Here is an 18500-nt window from a genome sequence, read left to right as displayed (position 1 = left end):
ACAACGCTTCTACCATTTGTTTTTCTTATCGACTAATGTTAGGTTAGGTTTAATTTAGAAATAACCCCTTTTTAATAAATTTTCCATAATTTTCATAATTATGACAGTGTCCACTATAAAAAAACAGTGAAATTTCGGCATTTTTAAATTTGTTTTCTATGAAAAATCAGCGGCTGCGAAGTTCTATATAATTACCAAACTATATTTGACCGTGATTCTGGCGGTATTTGGCATTTATTTCACAAACTTTACGCTGCCAGTCAATCACCCTACTTTTTTTCAGGTGCAAGATGTACCGGTAACCTGGTTCCTAACCTAACACCATTTTTCAATCTACATTGTGGTCACTTATCGTTCGCACGTTGTTTGCCGGTAATGGACGATTAGCCAATAAGAACACACTCACAGTAAAATAGCATTAGGAGGAACTTAACCAGTCACTGCAAAATATCCACTACATAAATGAAAGTCAGATTCATTTAAATCAACACAACATACACTAGAAAAACCTATTTTTGTTAGTAGTTTCTGTGGTGTAACTAAAACGAATCCTTGCCATATTTATTTTTGTCTCTGATTTGATTTCCCATTTTGTACTTTACTGAATCTTTACCAAATAAGCAGATGTATGAAGGAAAATCAGATACTGTCCCTTTTTTGGTAAATTTGCAGTTTCAGCCCCAACTACTGTTCGACCATATTTTTTTTCCCATGGTATTTGGTCTGATTCATACGAATTTGACCTTCATTTCTGTCATACTAGAGAGGTTACTGAGTTTAACCCCGACAAATTGCTCTAACCGAGTTGGGGCTGAAACTGCGGTATTATTATTGCTTCGGTTATTCAGAAAATTTTAGGATTCACAGTGGATATTTTGCTGTGACCTGCAAAGTTCCTACAAATGATAATTTACTGTGAGTGCACTCTAATTGGCTAAATACTTTCTGTTTAATATGATGGGAGGTCTGCCCCCCTGGCTAGGAATTTAGGTAAGGTTAGGTAGGTTTCTTTGGTTGGTTAGGTCACGCTCTATTAAGTTCTAGTAAATGTTGCCTCTTTTATAATGATAAGAACATGTTGGGAAAAATGAACAAAATCGAACTACTCTTTCTGGTGGTAGCGGGGTTCTAAGGCATTACCGTATTTTTAACGGTTTTACAAGTTAGGTAAGGTTAGATAAGGTTTTCAAAGGCTTGTTTGGTGTTCTTTGTTGTATTTTACACCCCATTTGCCCTCTAGTGCCCACTTTGAACAACCAATATTGTTGGTAATTGGGGAGGTCTTATCAGTTAAAATACTTGAAAAATATAAATTTGTGCCAGAAACATAACAGAATATAGTTTTTTTTTTGCTTTCTCCCTATATAAATAGAAATATAAAATTCCATGTTCGACCTAAATTGAATCTTTACCTTTATTTTTGTTAGTTCTTTCCATGCAAAACAGAAATATGGTTAGGTATGTTTATAGCTACACAAAGAGTGACTTAAGGCGAAATAAATGCTAAATGCCGTCAGTCACTGTCAAATATAGTTCTTCCGTTGTTCATCAGTACTGGACAATTAGCCAATCACAGCGCACTCTCTGTTCAATAGCGTTAGTAGGAACTTAGCCAGTCACGGCAAAATATCCACTGCCTTCAGGATTTTAGGTTAGGGTAATTATTCATGACCAACCCGCGGCCAAAATTGATAGAAAACGATATTAAAACTCCGGATTTTCACTGTTTTTTATCGTGGACACTGTTGTAGTTTGTGCAAATGTGTTAAAAATGGTTATTTCTAAAATAAACGTAACTTAACCTTTAAGGTATGAAAAACAGACCTAACTAACCTAGCCAAACAATCCTATCTAACCTTACCTAACCTCCGCCCCCTGAACCCCCGGGTATATTAAACAGAAAGCACTTACTATGATATGGTGCAGTGATTTATTGTGATGGCAGGAAACGTCAAGCCACGGTCTGAAAGCACAGAAATTCCCTGCTGTTGTCTTTGAGCAATTAAAGGGTCTCGTTGTCTTTATCCCTAAATTCGCAAATTGCGTCCATATAAGACCGGTGACAACCTTCACACGTCATGCCGAAAATAAAACTGCCACAAACGCGGGGAAAAGCACCGCAACAGAGCGTGGCCTCATTATCGCCGGGAAGACAAATTAGTGCGCGCCTAGACGCCTAATTATCTAGAAAATGAAACATTTGCACAAGAAATGATTACCATATCAGAACTCACTGATGAAAATAAAGTAAGAAAATAAACAGTAATACAAATAACTCGTCCATGGGATAGTCCTACATATTAACCCAGGTTAGGTTTGTTAGGTTAGTTGAGTTGGGTCGGTTTGGTTAGGTTGAAATTATGTTTTTCCAGTATTATTTTACTTTAGGACATAGCACGCCCCAGTTATAAACTACTGAAACATTTAGATCTCACTATTCTGAGCATTTATACTAGTCGGAAATGGAAAATAGCTACACAATTGAATTTAATTGATTTTACGTACTTTTCAGTCTTCGTCTCTGCGAAGAAATGTTATCTGTGTGAAACCGAGTTAATTATGCATCACGCATGCGCATTATTGACTGATGTCATCCGGTCATGACCAATGACGTATCAATATCAAACGATTTTTTTTTTCAACCAATCACATTTTTATTTTTTCAAAGGAAGCAGCCTGGGTACATATTTGAATTTCAATGACCAGTCTGACAATGGCAGTGGTGGAGGTTGGGTGCGATTCATGCTCCTGCGATGATTTGTTTATTGCTGAGCTTTACGAGAAAGACGATCATTTTATCCAATTCTTACGTAATCACGGTGTTCTCCCACACTGTAAATTGCCTTGTAAATACAGAACCAGTGGTTCTGTAATCGTTCAAGGAGGCAAGTAAAGAGCAAGTAAAGGGAGGAGGTCAATGACTATTAACCTATCCCTGGTCCTTCCACTTCTAACCAAGGTATTGTACTTTCACACATGGCACGCCCCAAAGTTTTAAACTACTGAAACATTTAGGTTAGGTTAGGTTAGATGACTCGTTTTCGAGTTCTACCCTACCCAAAAACCCCGATTTCCCAGGCTCTCCCCCATTATTGTTGGAGGGAGTCGGGGTGGGGCAAAAACGAGCACTTTCCGACAAAATACACGGGAAAAACATATTGGTCAACCCCTAGGGACTCCTAAAGTAAAAATTTACCGTTTTTCCGATGGTTTTGATGTGTTTCGAACAACTTCCAAGTGAGTGCAAGACCGAAACCATAATTTTACCGAAACTGTAATAATACCATTTTTTACCCCAACCCTTTACAGAAGTTTATTTTCGCCACTGGTGTTCCCACGTCATGAAATATTACCATTGCTTGCTGCCCATACTGTCTGTGTAAATGCTAAAACAGTGTGAACTTTAATAAGCATTATATTAAATGTCTACAGTATCTGTACACACCTTCATTCTACTTACTCAGCTGCCAACACTCAACTTAAACACTGTAAAGTATAACAACAGTACCCCACGACATTACCAACTCTCTCTTACCGTAACTTACTCTACCAATAACAACTGTTACGATGAAAACTAAGAAATAATTACCTCGACCTGTAGTCCTCTATACACCTCTGACTCTGTTTTCTCTTGGCGCCAAACAAAAGCGCATACGATTACAAATACTCCTAATAAAAACTAATCACAAATTATCATTCAGTTTATGCTTTAATCTATTTTCGAAATATATTTTATTTCGTTTACAATTAAAACATATTAAAATGTAAAAATTATTATCAATCTATTTACCTATTACAACAAGCTGTGTGAAATATATCCCCGGCTTCGCTTCATGCAGTTTTAGTGCATCTTGTACACGACCATATTGTTTACAAACTTCAGAGATCATTAATGTATAATATTTCATTCTGTATAAATTGAAGCAAAGTTCATTAAAAAATGTAAATTAACTTCCATCTTCTTTTATGAAACATATTTTTTAGGATCATATTTGAAATTACTTTTTACATTTGTTGGTAGTAGGTGCCATACTAGGTAGTAGGAGGCCATCAAACAGGAAGGTTCTACCGCCTGGGAAGTGGGATGACCCTTCTGCCATATCTTTTTACTTTTACTTTTTTCCTCTTCACCACTGATCGGCTCGTTAGCCGCTTGGGCGATCGGTCACGTCACTGTTACTTTCCCTTTTCTTTTATCATCTTCAGTCTTCACCAAATGATCGACTCGTTAACCGCTTAGACGTTCGGTCACGTGTCTGTTACGCATTGTTGGCAAGTACTGGGCATGCACCGACTCCTGAATGTACCTGAATCTGCTCCAGTGTTGGTCAAGTCTGGTCATGAAAGAGCTCACACTCGGTGCCGTCACAACACTTTCTGGTAGATTGTTCCAAGAGTTCACAACTCTCACTCCGAAAAAGTTTGCCCTCACAGTTTTCTGGACTTGCTGCTTCTTCAATCTTGAGCTGTGACCCCTTGTGGGGCGAGCGTCCGCTAGCTCCAAGTAAGGACACTCGATTGAGTAGTGCCCCTTGAGATGCTTATACTGTATAAGCATCTCATGGGGCCTGAACTTGCCTAGCTAGGCAAGTTCAGGCGTTCCAATCTCTCAGGGTAGCTGAGGTGCCGAAGTGCAGGCACCAGTCTGGTGGCCCCCCTTTGAACATTTTCAACCAACTGACAGTCCCTAGTATATCTCGGGGACCAAACGGGGTGACAGTACTCCAGATGGGGAAGCAATTCACTCTTGAAGATCGTTACGAGGGACGGACCGTCTAGATATCTGAACGACCCTCTTATAAGACCCAATAATTTATTTGCCTGATTTACCTTCTTCTCGCAATGGCCCGAGAACTTCAGCTCATTGTTAACATACACACCTACAGTGTAGGTCCTTCTCACATTCATTCTCAAATAGTGCAGTTTCTTCATCCCGTTGGGGCATATGATACGCCTCCTTACCGTTGGTACGCCCCAGGTGCATCCTCTTACACTTCATTGTAATGAACATACTAGTTGTTCTTCTGATGAAGGCCAACTCTTTTTGTATTGTGACGGGATGCAATATGTTTTATAAGGAATAAATTAGTTAAGTCATGCTTGATGTTTCACCCTTCTTCCCACTCTCGATTTGGTCGATGAAAAACCCAACGCAATGCCTAGCTTACTCTGCCCTCTACCTAACGAGCTACATACTGTCCATGGGGGGGGGAGTCTGGTAGCAGCGACCTTCTAATTAAGAATAGAGATAAGTTATCCCCTCAGAATTAGTGACCCCCAGAATCGGGCAGTATAAATTGGTGTCTATAGCGGTGGGATTGTTTTTTAATCATTGATCAAATCCGGTGGAAGTGAAGCTGTGATTAAGATGCTGAGTAGACAAATTATTTTAATTGTGGATTTTCTGACATTAGAGTGATACTTACATGTGAATAACATTGATTGTGTACAGAAATGTCAGAAGAATTTTTTAAGGTTTAGACAGTACTAGAGTAGTATGTACCATTGATTTTTTTTTGGTGTGTTTTACCCAGTGTTAATGAGTATTAATAATTACAGAAGTTGTGGATTAACCTTGTTGGCGTTGAAGTAAGGGAGTCCACACTGTGTCTGAGAAGTGTCTCAAGTGGTTCACCTATGGTCGAGTGGTAGTATTTTTAGGACAAAATGGATGAGTCATTAGAACAGGAAAGTACCACAGTTGGTAACACATTGGTAGAGAGATTTGAACAGGCATGTCAGTCATCAACAGGCAACGGTCAGAGCTAGAGGAATTGCAGAAACAAATTAGAGACCTAAAACAAGACCTCTGGCATGCAAGTAACCCAGACACTGATCAAGACTAAGTTGTAAGAAATGTCACAACCCCAACTGCCCCACAGGCAGAAAGTTCCCAATTAGGGGGCGACACCACACACCCAAGTAGCCTTAAAGTTGATCCAGGGGTTCATCCCAAACTAACGGATCATATCAAGGTTAGCGATAGGGAATCATCTTTTTTCAGCCTTAATTATGTTAAAATGTTATCACTGGAAAAACTAACGGGGTTGAATTCTGGGATGAGTAAGTAAGGCTTGGGGATTGCTGGCCACTTCGCCTTTGGGCTATTTCGGCCGGAGCTGATGTCTTCTTTCTTCTTTTAGTCTTGGTCTTCTTTCTTGCTACAACTAATCTGATGTTCTTGTTTCTTCTTTTCTTGTTATTCTTGTGTTCTTCTTGTTTTTGGTATTTTGGTTTCTTCTTTCTTCTTGTTGTTTTATTTGGGATAAATTATGGTATGAGTGAGTGATATGATAGTGAGTTACTGACAGTCCAGATGAAATGGCCGGTCAGGTGACTAGTTTCTCTGTGATTTTTTTTATTGTCTTTTGTAGCCCGTGTCTTTTTGTTTGAATATGTGTTGGTGGGTGTCAGTTTTACTTGGTATATGTGCGTGTTGTATGTAATGGAAAGGTTGTGATATGTCTCTGATGTTGTATGTTTTAATTTTTGTTTTATTCATTTTTATTTTCTTTAGGGCATGGTTACATACATATTATAAAAAGAGTTCATGCGTGTGTCTTTCACAACATGCCGATAAGACGGGTCTCCTTGAGGAAGATTATTACAGCGTCACTTATGGTGACATCATCTTGCAATAGATTGGGTACAGTCAGCACGACGCCTCGCTCGGCAGCTAGGATCACCAGCTGCCGGCGCTCTGGTTCGTACTGGCTGCACTCAGTCAGAATGTGTCGAATGGAAATAAATTTGCTGCACGTGGCACAGATAGTTGGAAAGGAGTTGTCTAAATAAGCTTTTAGGTGGGTCAAATAGGTACAATTTAACCTTAGTCTGGCGAGAACCACCTCTTCCCTCCTATTCTTTCTGTATGCTGAAAGCCAGTTTCCTATGTTAGTCTTCCAGTTGTTGCGAAGATCTAACCTCGTCCAATCAAGTTGCCACTTCCCTGTTGTATATGTCTTCCCCAAGGAGAGACACGACTGACGCTCCCAGGGTACATTAGTTGACTCCCTGAGACCCACAGTCGCTTTTGCTAGTTTGTCTGCTTGTTCATTGCCCCGAATGTTGCAATGCCCAGGCACCCATATCAGCACAATATTCTTGGCACACTCATGTAGTTTATTAATAATGTTGCCCTGTATCTCATTGCTGGTAGTGTCACCACCTTGAATTGCTTTTAGAGCTGACATAGAATCTGAAATGATAGCAACATCATTGACATCGCCTGTTATTGCAATGTCAATGGCTCTACTTATTGCAAACATCTCTGCAGTGAATATGGTTGTATGCCGCGGCAGGCGGGAGCTCCACTCCCCGTCTCTGCTCCAGATACCGGCTCCAACGTTGTCGTCAGTCTTGGACCCATCTGTGTACACGTGAGTATAGGCGCTATATCCTTCCAGAAATTGATAGAAAAGTTGCTTCAGGAGCTCAGGATGAAGGTCATTCTTCCCTCCTGGAAGCCACGATGTTTCCACATTGAAGTTGGGGTTCTCCCATGGCGGACACAACGGTGGAACGTATCTATCAACGTCTTCGAAGTGGATACCAGCACCCTGGCACAAGGTGTGGAGGCGGACAACCGAGGACGGGGACCTACGCAGCTGCAGGAAACGGAATTTAGCAACAGCACACCAACCTGGGTGGCCTGTGCCGCGCCTCCTAGCCGCACTCAACCCGTACCTTAGCGTCAACATGTCCCTCCTGATGTGGAGTGGAGGGATATGGGCCTCCACCTCTAGTCTTTCTACACGTGTACACCTGTAAGCACCCAGACATAGACGAAGGCATTGGTTCTGTATTCTGGTCAGCTTTGCGAGTGTGGTGTCGCATGCAGAAGCATACAACTGGCATCCATAGTCAAGTTTCGATCTGATCAGGGTCTTATACACCACTAATAAAGATTTCCTATCGGCTCCCCATGTAGTACCTGATAAAACTTTCAGGATGTTTGTGACTTTAAGACATCTACTTTCAAGTTCGTTAATGTGGTTTTTCCACGTTAATTTCCGGTCAAAATGAACACCGAGAAATTTTACTGAAGTCTGAAATTTAATAGGAGTATCATTTAATTTTAATTCTGGATTATTAATGTTACGTTTCTTAGTGAAGACTACTCCTACTGTCTTCTCAACTGAAAACCTAAATCCCCATTGTATTGCCCACTGTTCAGCGGCTTTTAGGCCGGCCTGCACCCTTTGTGCAGATACTCTCTCGACCCGAGAGGAGCGCCAGATTGCGCAATCGTCAGCAAACAAGGAAAATTTGAGGTCACTTAAGCTGGGTGCTGGTGATAGGAAATCATTAATCATTATAAGAAATAATATTGGGCCCAAAACGCTGCCTTGTGGAACTCCGTTTTCTAGGACAAATGTGTCTGACTTTACGTTACCTTTTAATTTGACGGAAAAAGTTCTGTCTTGCAAAAAATTTCTAATGAAAATTGGCAAATTACCTCTCAGACCCAAGGCCTGGAGTTTCATCATGAGGCCAGTCCTCCATGTCATGTCGAAAGCTTTTTCTATGTCTAGGAATACTGCAATTAGTGTTTCTTTACTGCAAAGAGCTTTTGAGATGTCAGTTTCAAGACCTATTAAATGATCTAGTGTGCTTCTACCTTAGCGGAAACCACACTGTCGATCACTCAATAAGTTGTTACTTTCCAAAAAATACATTAGCCTACGTTTTATCATACGTTCCATGACCTTACACAGACTGTTTGTGAGCGAAATCGGACGGAATGAGTTGGTGTTAGTAGGGCATTTGTCCCTCTTTGGGATCGGTACGACATGGGCAAAGTGCCATGAGTTTGGAAACGTTCTGGACGTCCAGATCTCATTGAACACTTCTAGCAATTTGTCCAGGTTTCCCTGGTCAAGGTGCTTAATCATCTCGTATCATATACCGTCAGGTCCAGGAGTAGAGCCCTAGCCCTTATTTAAAGCAAAGGAAAGTTCCTCTGGGGAAAATGCTCGATTGTAGTCCTGTTCGTCCCCGTTCTCGAAGTCGAGATGCAAGAGCTCGGCACGATCACGGAACACGCCGAAGCGTGGATCATGATTGGTGGAGCTACTGGCATCTGCGAACTTCTGGCCTAGGGCGTTGGCAATGGCCTGGGGTTCGTCGAGAAGCCGCCCTCCACTACTCACCTGTGGGATAAAAGTCCTTCCTCCTTTTGATCTGACCCGGTTTATAGCCGACCATACCTCAGAGGAAGGGGTATCCTTGTTAATAGTGGAGACGAATGCCCGCCAAGACTCTCTCTTGCACTCCCTGATAACCTTCCTAGCCTTAGCTCTAACTTTTTTATATTCAACGAGGTTTTCAATAGATGGAACTCTGTTGAATAAACGGCATCGCCTATTTCGCTCACAAACCACTCGTCGGCAGTCTGGTGTCCACCATGGAACTCCAGGCCCGTGGGTAGTTGCAAAAGTCTTAGAAATTGTTAAATCTGCTGCGTGTATTATGGCTTGTTCTATGTGTGACATTTTGGTGTTGATATCTTCTCCAATGGTGTCTATACGAACGGCTCTTGAGTAGGCCCCCCAGTCTGCTTTCCTAAGGTTGTAGCGCACTTCGGGAGTAGCCGTTGGGGCGCCACACTCATAAGAAATGCAGATCGGAAAATGGTCGCTACCCAGGGAGTCGTCGTATGTAGAAAATTTACAGTATAAATGGACCGCTTGGAGTGGCGAGCCGTGATTATGTCGTGATCAACCACTTTGTCAGAATGGCAACACTAAATTCGGAGACAAATCTGGAAAAACAAGTCAGGCGCTTCTGGGAATGCGACTCAGCCTACAGTAACGATGATCCCGTCTCTGTCGAAGACAAGAGAGTCCTGACGCAGTGATCAACGTCAATTACTCAAGTGGACGGACACTACCAACTTCCCATCCCGTTTCGCCATGAAGAACCAGGACTCCCAGACAATAAGAAACTTGCCGAGCAGCGGTTGGCAGGATTGAGAAAACGTCTCCTGAAGAACCCAGGGCTCTCTCAGAAGTATAAAGAAGAGATGAGACGTCTAATCGACGAGGGACATGCTGAGCGAGTCCCACGTCAAGAACGTCAAGAACATTCCAAGACTACGGGGAAAGTCTTCATGATGAGATCAAGAAAGCGAATCGTAACTTCTACGTCGACGATTTGCTTCTCTCAGTAGATTCGCCGGGAAAGGCAACGATAATTACCCATCGGCTGAGACAGCTGATGAAAAGGGGCGGATTCAGACTTACGAAGTGGGTCTGTAATCACAAGGAGGTCCTCAAGGCAATTCCACAGACAGAGAAAGCTGTGGGAGTAAGGGAAGTAATTTTGAAAGATGACTGGCTCCCCACTGAACGAGCGTGGGGAAGCTTGTGGGACCTGGAAAAGGACGAACTAGCGGTCCGGGTCCAGATCCCTAAGAAACCGGAGACGAAAAGAGGCCTTCTGAGTATGGTCAGCTCCATATATGACCCACTGGGACTCATCGCTCCGAGTGTCATAAGAGCCAAAATCATATTCCAAGATGAGTGTAGACGAGGTGTTGGATGGGATGAACAAATCACTGAACAAAACAGGGTCGCATGGCAAAGATGGCTGGATGAACTACCTCACCTATCACGAGTTCACGTTCCACGGTGCTACCGACCAGAGGATATGAATCCAGTGACTACCGTGCAACTACATCACTTCTGCGACGCCTCCCAACGAGCGTATGGAGCTGTATCGTATCTGAGAACCACGTGTGAAGATGGAACTCACCATATCTCCTTCGTGTGTGGCAAAGCCAAGCTAGCCCCTCTGAAACAGCAGACCATACCTCGACTTGAGCTCTGCGCGGCAGTACTGGCTGCTAAGGCAGACAAACAACTACGGCAAGAGCTTGAATTACATATAGACAGATCAGTGTTCTGGACAGACAGTACGGCAGTCCTTCAATACATACGAAACACCGAAAGACGCTTCCAGTCCTTCGTGGCCAATCGAGTGACAACGATACACGAGGACTCCAATGTAGAACAATGGCGCCACGTGACGTCGGCACTGAACCCGGCCGACGACGCTCGTCGTGGATTACATGGAGCAGAGCTCAACGAGGAGGGCAGGTGGATTCGGGGACCTGCTTTCCTCTTTTTGGAAGAAGACAGTTGGCCAAAGAGTCCATTGAGGATTCCAGACCTCACAGACGGAGACCCAGAGGTGAAGAAGGAAACCACGGTGCTGACGGCGAACGTTGACCAGGGGGAGGGTATCCTCGATAAGCTATGGGCCAGGTACTCATCGTGGCATCGACTTCTGAAGTGCGTAGCGTGGATTAGAAGGTTTATAGAATGGCGGCTTGGGAAGCGAAAGATCAAACATCACCGAAAAAATCGGCTCCAGGTCAGCGAATTGGAAGAGGCGAAATTAGCTGTCTTAAGATTTATGCAAAGGAAAGGATTCCCTCGAGAACTAGGAATATTACTACAGGGACAACCCGTGAGAGGTAGCGACATAAGGCGGCTGGAACCTCATCTAGACACAGACGGTCTGATCAAAGTAGGTGGCCGACTGAAGCACGCCGCTCTCCACCCAGACCAGGAGAATCCCATACTATTACCAAGGGACAACAGGATCACGGGGCTCATCGTGAGAGAGGTACACTCAACTAGAGCTGGACACTCAGGACGAGAACACACTCTTGCCATAATACGTGAGACGTACTGGATACCTAAGTGCCGAAAATTACTCGACCGCACAATACGGACGTGTGTGACTTGTCGAAGAAGCAACTGGAGGCCTACCCATCAACGCCAAGCCGACCTGCCAGAAGATCGAGTGCGCCCAGGAGGCCGGCCGTTCACCTACACTGGAATTGATTGCTTCGGCCCTTTTTTGGTTAAACAAGGACGAGCCCGGGCGAAGAGATGGGGATGCTTATTCACCTGCCTGACCACCAGAGCCATACACCTAGAAGTCCTCACCTCACTAGACACCGACTCGTTCCTCAATGCCCTAACAAGATTCACCTGCCGCAGGGGACCTCCCAAGCGTGTTCGGTCTGACAGGGGAACCAACATGATTGGAGCTAACCGAGAGTTACGAGAGGCGGTGAACGGCTGGAACAACAGTGACAAGGTCGGGAATGCCCTTCTACAGAAACAGATAGAATGGCAGTTCAACCCCCCGACAGCCTCTCACATGGGAGGAGTGTGGGAGCGACAAATCCGCACTGTAAGGAAGGTCCTCCATGGAGTGGTGGGCACCCAGACACTAGACGATGAACGCCTAAGCACTGTGTTCTGTGCCGTAGAAGAGATCATCAACGGAAGGCCCATCACCCCAGTGTCTGACGACCCAAAGGATCTAGAAGCACTAACGCCGCTCCACATACTACGGATGAACCCGGAGACACTGTCCACCGGAGGCGATCGGTCCATGACAGAAGGGTACCGACGAAGATGGAAGCATGCCCAATTCATTGCGGACCAATTTTGGAAAAGGTGGGTAAAAGAATATCTCCCAACATTACGTCAGCGACAAAGGTTCTTCAAAACTCGCCGTAATCTCCACGCTGGGGATATCGTGATCATCTCTGGACAACCCCTTCCCAGGAGTCAGTGGATGCTAGGGAGAGTACTGGAAGCTCTACCGAGCAAAGATGGCCTGGTGCGAAGTGTTAAAGTGAAGACAAAGGACTCAGTGTTAATACGCCCAGTGACGAAACTCTGCCTGTTGGAAGGGGTGGGAGAGTGAATCTAATAATATGCCGTGATTTCGTGCGAAGCCCGACAGGGGGAGTGTTACCGCCACAGTAAGATAAGCTAGAAGAGAGAGAGAAAGAGAGGGATAACCATAATAAGATAAACTAGGCGAGAGAGAGAGAGGGGGGATGAGATAAGAGATATAGTGTTGACAACGAATTTGCTGACCAATCTGCTGAGGTGTTTCAATACGAAAACACATGGCCCTCGCCTCCGGGCTGAGATTGCCCTCGAGGGTAGTCTACTGATTTCTACAGGCCAGACAACACGTTGGTTCAGACCACTAGACCCTAAAACGTGAGTGATCGTGAAGTATTAGAATCTGCTAAGAAACTCTAAATAACTTTAATAAGTATATTTGTGTACTGCAATTTGATCATATTATACCAGTTGTCTCCTGTATCAATAGTTATAACATGCGAGTTATATTTAAGATGTTAACAGGCTATGTACTGTATGTTGATTGTATTATTCATACTATGTGTCCTGAGATAACAGCATTTGTTATATGAGAAATGTTCTTTAACAGGTTTTGACCGAATTATATGGTATGCGTCAACGTTGAGGGTTTATTTCTCCAGCAACAAACCAATAACGCTCCTATGAGCGTTAACAGATGTCTTAAAGTCACAAACATCCTGAAAGTTTTATCAGGTACTACATGGGGAGCCGATAGGAAATCTTTATTAATGGTGTATAAGACCCTGATCAGATCAAAACTTGATTATGGATGCCAGTTGTATGCTTCTGCATGCGACACCACACTCGCAAAGCTGACCAGAATACAGAACCGATGCCTTCGTCTATGTCTCGGTGCTTACAGGTGTACACGTGTAGAAAAACTAGAGGTGGAGGCCCATGTCCCTCCACTCCACATCAGGAGGGACATGTTGACGCTAAGGTACGGGTTGAGTGCGGCTAGGAGGCGCGGCACAGGCCACCCAGGTTGGTGTGCTGATAGATACGTTCCACCGTTGTGTCCGCCATGGGAAAACCCCAACTTCCATGTGGAAACATCGTGGCTTCCAGGAGGGAAGAATGACCTTCATCCTGAGCTCCTGAAACAACTTTTCTATCAATTTCTAGAAGGATACAGCTCCTATACTCACGTGTACACAGACGGGTCCAAGACTGACGACAACGTTGGAGCCGGTATCTGGAGCAGAGACGGGGAGTGGAGCTCCCGCCTGCCGCGGCATACAACCATATTCACTGCAGAGATGTTTGCAATAAGTAGAGCCATTGACATTGCAATAACAAGTGATGTCAATGATGTTGCTATCATTTCAGATTCTATGTCAGCTCTTAAAGCAATTCAAGGTGGTGACACTACCAGCAATGAGGTACAGGGCAACATTATTAATAAACTACATGAGTGTGCCAAGAATATTGTGGTGATATGGGTGCCTGGGCATTGCAACATTCGGGGCAATGAACAGGCAGACAAACTAGCAAAAGCGACTGTGGGTCTCAGGGAGACAACCAATGTACCCTGGGAGCGTCAGTCGTGTCTCTCCTTGGGGAAGACATATACAACAGGGAAGTGGCAACTCGATTGGACGAGGTTAGATCTTCGCAACAACTGGAAGACTAACATAGGAAACTGGCTTTCAGCATACCGAAAGAATAGGAGGGAAGAGGTGGTTCTCGCCAGACTAAGGTTAAATTGTACCTATTTGACCCACCTAAAAGCTTATTTAGACAACTCCTTTCCACCTATCTGTGCCACATGCAACAAAATTCTTTCCATCCGATTCATTCTGACGGAGTGCAGCCAGTACGAACCAGAACGCCGGCAGCTGGTGATGCTAGCTGCCGAGCGAGGCGTCGTGCTGACTGTACCCAATATATTGCAAGATGATGTCACCATAAGTGACGCTGTAATAATCTTCCTCAAGGAGACCCGTCTTATCGGCATGTTGTGAATGACACACGCATGAATTCTTTTTATATTTATGATATGTATGTAACCATGCCCTAAAGCAAATAAAAATGAATAAAACAAAAATTTAAACATACAACATGAGAGACATATCACAACCTTTCCATTACATACAACACGCACATATACCAAGTAAAACTGACACCCACCAACACATATTCAAACAAAAAGACACGGGCTACAAAAGTCAATAAAAAAAAAAATTATCATAGAGAAACTAGTCACCTGACCGGCCATTTCATCTGGTCTGTCAGTAACTCACTATCATATCACTCACTCATACCATAATTCATCCCAAATAAAACAACAAGAAGAAAGAAGAAACCAAAATACCATGAACAAGAAGAACACAAGAATAACAAGAAAAGATTAAACAAGAACATCAGATTAGTTGTAGCAAGAAAGAAGACCAAGACTAGAAGAAGAAAGAAGACATCAGCTCCGGCCGAAATAGCCCAAAGGCGAAGTGGCCAGCAATCTCCAATACAAGTACAAGTACAAAAAAAAAAAAATGTGACTACCCTCCCAGCTACACAAGGACCTGGGCAGGCTCACTAATTCCACCGCAGTTAAAAAAAAAAAAGCAGCACTATATAAATAAACAAATATTAATACAAAGGTCTGACGACCCAAGGGAGCAAAACAACGATAAAACACCAATAGGAAAGATGAAGCGATCTGGTTGAGCCTAGATTCTTTCTACTCCTACTGTATTTCAGTTTCACCACTTTGTCTTCAACCACTAATAATCTTCTTTCACCTCATAACCCATGACTCCGCCGCCGCCATCATACTATGGAAATCAGCGGCCAAGAACAATGAAATGGAAATCGACTTCCCCCACAACTGCCCCCCCCAGTGCCTGAAGAAGCAGCAGATATAGGACTAAGGTTTTATCAAACCTAAAGAATATCATAACCACCACACAGAAAACCAACTGGAAAATTTATTGAAGACTTTGTAACTGCTAACGAAATAGTATGGCAATACACAGACGAACGGTATGACAAAGAAACGGTATGGAACATGATTAAAAAAGACAAAATAAAATACGGTACAAAAAGATTTTATTGTAATCACGGCAGCTGAACTGAAAAGGAAATCATCTGGACTCAACAAAATGAGATCACCCCCTCAACTTCAACCTTCAAAGAAAATGAAATAATGGACCATCTCCAATTGAAAACACTTAAAATTCTACAACACAATGTCCGTGATTGGCATACATGTAAAACATCGCTTTGTAACATATACAGTATAATGAAAACAACCCAGATAAAATACTAATAAGTGCACACAGCAAACCCAAGAACACCAAAATCAAAATATTTATCTACGACACCCACCAATCGAACAAAAGTGGAGAAAAACATGACGGAGTTGCCGTAGCGGTGAAAAAGGTATCAAACACATACTAATAGACAACTTTAACAGCAAATTCCTTGCCATTAAAGAACAGACAACACAGGGCGAAATAATAATTGCAACACCATCCCTCCCTATTGAAGACCTACTGAAACTAACAAATTATAATATCCCAATGTATATCCTGGGAGGTTTTAATGCAAGACACCGCATTTTTAGAAACTGCAACAATAACCAGATAGGCACAGCATTGGAACTTATAATCAACACTGGCAGACTACTTCACCTGGGCCAGCACTTCACCACCTGGATGGGACCAAACGGCGTTTCAACACCCGACAAAATCTTCTGCAACAACAGGGCATCTCTTAACTACCACATAGAGCAAGGCCCCATCACCCCAAGCGACCACATTCCGATAATATTCACAATTTCCACCAGTCCAATTCAAACAAAAATACCACCAAGGCTCCAGATGAGCAAAACAGACTGGATGAAATATAAGGATTTATTGGAAAACTACCCACAAATAAATCTAAAAGATGCAACACTGTGTAGTATCTTGCGTTATTTAATGGGAGAATGACAAGCACATGTTCGGTCTGGCTGGGCGTTTATTCTCTGTTCTTGGTTACAACGTGTCTAACACATTTCGTGTTTACACAAGCCTAAACACTTTCTGACTTTGGTAAGAAGTAACAAAATATATAATATATATATTCAATAAAGGCAGCATATAAACATACATATATATAACATTATTTCTCCCTTTCAAGAGAGAGCATGGCTGCTACAAATCCTAAATAAACAAAACTTACAGAATTACCTATGGCAGGGAAGAAGGGAATAGAACACAACAAATATAACTTCCTAACTAAACAGTTTTGAAAGACCTGTTCACAATTCAGATAATTAGAGGTCTAATTTAATTACAGGTCTCCGAACTCTGTTTGATCTTCTAGGACTATTCCCTCCATCAAGTTTTACAGGGGTTTCACTTGCACTCTGTGCATTATCAGTGACAGACATATCATCACTACAATCAGTTGACACAGTGAGTGGATGCTGGGAAACATCATCTTTGATAATCATGATGATGATGATCATCTGAAACTGTGTCAAGTTTATCATGTCCTGGTGCTACATTCATCTCATGTGCCTGAATGATGTGATCCACATAAACATATCTCAAAGAGTTACCACATTTCACTAAATATGTCCTAGATCCACATACCTTGTCAATGACACCAGTTATCCACTTTGCATGTACAGTACCATAGCCTTTAGTCATATTCCTAAATCTCACCCTATCATTTACCTTGAACACTTGTAGTGAACTTCTCCCCTACAACTGCGTAGCGGCGTCACCAGCTGCTACCATCTTCCCGAGCAACCAAGCGAGCGGCGACACCAGATGTTACCGTATCTTAGCAACGGAACCAAAGACCGGCGACTTTCTCGGGTTTTCCCAACATGACTCATAGATGACTCACGGCTGCTGGGTATATAAGCTCTGTCTCTCCATTGAGATTCATTCTGGCCATTCTTCTTGAACACGCAACACCTACTCCAGCAAGCTCCTCGCTGTCCAGCATTCATTCAACCAGGAGGCCAGCAACAGGCAACATCTTCTCTAACGAAGCTCCTGCACATCTACCTCCTTCAACACGCTACTCACCGAACGTCCCTACTGAGCAGCTCCTCACCACACGGCACCTCCAGCACCAGACTGTCTATCATATAACTTATATTATACAAGAAAACCACCTTAGAGTTTCCATCCATCCTGAGTGCTAGACAACATTATACCACAAATTCCTACAAATGGTGACTCCCGGAGATAAGCACTCACACAGGATGGAGGACGGACGGATCTCTTTGCCGACTTTCAACCACAACGTCGAGGACTGGCTAGACTATGTGGAAGCAGCCCTCGCCGGCTCATGAGCGACCGACGAGCAAAAGTATGGCGCCCTGCTCTGTGCCTTGCCCACGGAAGTGGCCACGCGGGTCTCACAAACCATTTCCAACCCTCCAGATGACAACAAATTCGCTACCCTGCGGGATGCCTTGAAGACGCATTATCAACAGACCAGCCCCAATCTCCTGCAAGACCTATCCTCTATCTCTCTCGGGAACTCAACCCGGGGACGTCTCTGGGAGGAGATGTGTAGGCTGAACTCCCGTCACACAGACAGACTCCCCGACTCTATCCTGCGCCAGCTTCACGCACAAAAGCTACCCACAGAAGTACGCAACATCCTGTCCGCAGTAGATTACTCTACGACACCAGAACTATATGCAACCGCGGCAGATAGAATTTTTAACGAGTGCGCTGCTGCACCCCTTGCCGCCACGGTCACACCAGTACCTACCATCGAACTTGTAAGCCGGGTCAACACCCCTCAGCCGAGCAATACCTCACAAGACATCAAGGACCTGTTGCAAATTTTGAA

General features: G+C 43.5%; 1 long non-coding RNA gene across 1 annotated transcript in view; it reads right to left on the bottom strand.

The window, feature by feature from the left end:
• The window catches only part of LOC121872265, a 48100-nt gene extending 44438 nt beyond the window's left edge, over window positions 1–3662 (bottom strand). Inside the window, exon 1 of the long non-coding RNA XR_006090065.1 lies at window positions 3590–3662. This is a non-coding gene — a long non-coding RNA (uncharacterized LOC121872265). The remainder of the gene's footprint in view (window positions 1–3589) is intronic.
• Between the last annotated feature and the right edge of the window lie 14838 nt (window positions 3663–18500).

The sequence above is a fragment of the Homarus americanus genome, unplaced genomic scaffold (assembly GCF_018991925.1).
Source record: "Homarus americanus isolate GMGI-L3 unplaced genomic scaffold, GMGI_Hamer_2.0 scaffold5589, whole genome shotgun sequence".
Classification (NCBI taxonomy): domain Eukaryota; kingdom Metazoa; phylum Arthropoda; class Malacostraca; order Decapoda; family Nephropidae; genus Homarus; species Homarus americanus.
This window is presented reverse-complemented; position numbering and strand designations above follow the sequence as displayed.